We start from the raw sequence: 3,333 nt of genomic DNA, 5'->3' as shown, positions 1-3,333 counted from the left end.
TGTAGAAGGTGATGCTTCAAGAAAAAGGATAAAAATCAGTTCTTCACCTCAAGGACCTGTTAAACTTCAAGAAGCATTATTTTCAAATGATCATCAAATTATTTCACAGAGTCTCTCGTCAAGTGTAACCAAGACAGATATAAATAAATGTGTAGATTTAAAATTTACAGGTATTAAATTGCCAAATGTTCAGTGTAAGCTTGACCATGAACTTACAAACTTTGGCAATCCTAAGATCACCAAAGATGTGAAACCTAACGTTGAATGTCTTACAAGTGATATTAAAAGGCCTCATTTACTTCCTCAGAGCCAGAAGATGAAAGACTTCAAGAAAGAAAAGAACAGTAAATTTAGAGACAGTACCGAAGTACAAGAGAAATACAAGAGAAGTGAATCGTCTCAGGATTATACTACGAACAAGATCATTAAAGAAATATTCGAGTCTAGAAGAAAGATCAGTTTCAAAATCCCAATAAAACCCCACCAAACCCTCCAAAAGAAGGCTGTAGCAGAAAAAGTCTTCAGTTTAGGTCCTAAAAAGTTAGAGAATAAGCAAGAGAAAAGAGAATGCCCAGACAACTCGCAGGTTTCATTGAATTTGAATAGGCATAAAATTGAATATTTGTTTACAGATTCTATATATAAAACTATTCAGGAGTGGAAAAGGAAGCGTCAAGAGCGTCAAGAAAAAAATGATTCAAGACCTGGTAAAAATATAACCCAGGGTCTTGAAGCCTCCTGTTCTTCTATGTCACCTGAAAGTGCTCAAGACACAGATGAAGAGATAGTAGAAGAGCTTCATGCAGCCCGTGTGGGAAAAAGTATGGATTTACCTGTGGTTCCATCTTCTGGAGAGATAATGAGTATGGAAATTGACTTGGTGGAAGAGGATATACATTCTTCTGTGGAAAATACTGCTTCAGAGAAAAAGCTTCTCATTGTTATTGACACAAATATTCTAATGAATCACCTCAAATTTGTTAGAATTTTGAAGACTACAGAAATACCAGACTTTGATAGATTTGTCTTGATAATTCCCTGGGTTGTTGTGCAAGAACTAGATCGACTGAAGACGGGAGAACTACTAAAGCATGTCCAGCATAAAGCTATACCTGCAGTTCATTTCATCAATGACAGTCTGAGAAGTCCAGATAGAAAACTATGGGGTCAATCAATACAACTTGCATCTCAAAAACTTTATGGATTGAGTGATGAGAACAATGATGATCGAGTACTAAAATGCTGCCTTCAATACCAGGAATTATTCCCTTGTTCTGTTGTTATTCTGTGCACGGATGATAGAAATTTAAGAAACAAAGGCATAATAAGTGGTGTGAAGTCACTCAGTAAAGAAGAATTGAGTGCAGAGTTACTAAACTCATCTCTGAACACAGATGTGTGCCAACAGCCTTCTATTTCTAAACAACAACTGAAAGCAGTAATGCCTGTAACCACTTGTGTTAAAGAAGCACCGTCCTTGAAAGAGCACACTGGAGAAGAATCTGCAGATATTAGACTGCCCATTCTACTTAAAAATATTGTATCCGAGCTTGAAAAATCTCTTGGAACAGCTTTATCTTCAATATTAGAAACAGAAATGAAAATTGCTTTTGGAGAACTCTGGATGGAGATGCTGTACTTGAAACCACCATGGACCTTAATACACTTATTACAATGCTTTAAAAAACATTGGTTGCCAGTATTTGGATTAGTTATGGAAAGGAACGTGCTTTTAACTGTTGAGCACCTTTATGAAAATCTCTGTAAAGCCAGTAATACAGTGGATTTTACAACAACGAAATTCCTGCTTCAGGATTCTATGAGTTTTTTTACAGGCTTTCAGTGTAAGGTCAAATTATGATGGTGTTCTTCCACAAGCCTTTGCTCAAGTAAACAAACTGCGCCAAACATTCTCAGAGGTCAAAGAAAAACATAAGCCAGATCCTTCAGAGAACACAGTGGATGAAAAGCAGGAAAATACTTCCTTGATGAAGTCTAGTAATCAAGAAATCACTGTTTCCTCTGGTTCTCAGCTTGCCCAGCCCAACAAGAGTCAAGAAATATGGTCCATCCTAGAGAATGTTTGGATTACAATATATCAGAACAGCACAGATGTTTTTCAAAGATTGAGCTCTAGTTCAGCTCCGAGTACTTCAAAAATAGCATCATTTGAAGAAGCATTTATTCATCTCCAAAAGTTAATGGCAGCTGTGAAGGATATTCTTGAAGGAATTCAAAGGATTTTGGCTCCCAACAGCAGTTGTCAAGATGTTGAGACCCTTTATAACTTTCTAATCAAGTATGAGGTAAATAAACATGTCAAATTTACTGCCAAAGAGCTTTATGATTGTGTTTCACAGACTGAGTATTGGGAAAAGTTAACCATTGGATGCCGCCAGCTGGTAGAGATGGAGTATACCATGCAGCAGTGCAATGCATCTGTTTATATGGAGGCCAAAAACAGAGGATGGTGTGATGATACTCTCAACAATAGGATCTGAGTGCTAATTTTAACTTGAAAGAAGAATTTGTCTTCATGAATACCACAGTAGCCAAACCCAAGAGAGTTATAAGAAATTTCTCTTAGGTGCAAAAATGTGATTGCCTTGTTGAGGTTTTGTTCTGTTTTGTTTTTTTAAGCTTATGTATCTGTTATGGGATAAATTGTGGAGTTGGCTTTTCTGGTGATGACAATACCTTCCTACCTCCTCTGCTAGTACCAAGCAAGTATCCTCTAAGTAAAGGACTGCCATCTTTTCTATTATCTTGGGGCAGAAGCCACTGTGGTATCTGAAGACCTTAAATGTGGGCACATGACCATGAGTACTCCCAGACCATAAGAACTCAGCTTGTCACATCCAGCATCTGCAATCTGGGCTATTTTTGTGGTCAAATTGTCTTTCATTTTAACTTGGTAAAAATAACACTTCCCCTACCAACATAATGGAAATAATTTTTATTTCTGCTGTCGTATTACAGCCTCTTCTCTCAGAATTTCAATTTTCAGATAATTTCTAATAAGGTGGTATAGAAATTGTCCCCTTTGATGTGAAGCAGCATGAATTTAGGGGATTTGGTGATAATGTCTGATGTTTAGTTGTTGTTTCTGGCCAAAACCAAGTAATAGTAAATTAGAAGTCCTTGTTTCCTAGAGCGTATTATGCTTTTATTAATACATTAAATTGGTACTCTATTATAAATATTTGTTTATATATATTTTTAAAAACCAATAAATAACTTATTTTGTCAGGTTTTGCTTTTCATTTTACTTTCATATGTGTTTATAAAATGAACAAGGTATGAATGTAACTCTTTCCAATAAAAGAATTTATC

General features: G+C 36.0%; 1 pseudogene; it reads left to right on the top strand.

The window, feature by feature from the left end:
* LOC102869861 overlaps positions 1-2,501 on the top strand; it is a 37,999-nt pseudogene extending 35,498 nt beyond the window's left edge.
* Positions 2,502-3,333: the final 832 nt, after the last annotated feature.

Source organism: Elephantulus edwardii, unplaced genomic scaffold (assembly GCF_000299155.1).
Source record: "Elephantulus edwardii isolate Elephantulus edwardi_28Jun2011 unplaced genomic scaffold, EleEdw1.0 scaffold00063, whole genome shotgun sequence".
NCBI classification, from domain to species: Eukaryota; Metazoa; Chordata; class Mammalia; order Macroscelidea; family Macroscelididae; genus Elephantulus; species Elephantulus edwardii.
Note: the sequence above shows the minus strand (reverse complement) of the source record. Positions and strands in the feature narration are given on the sequence as shown.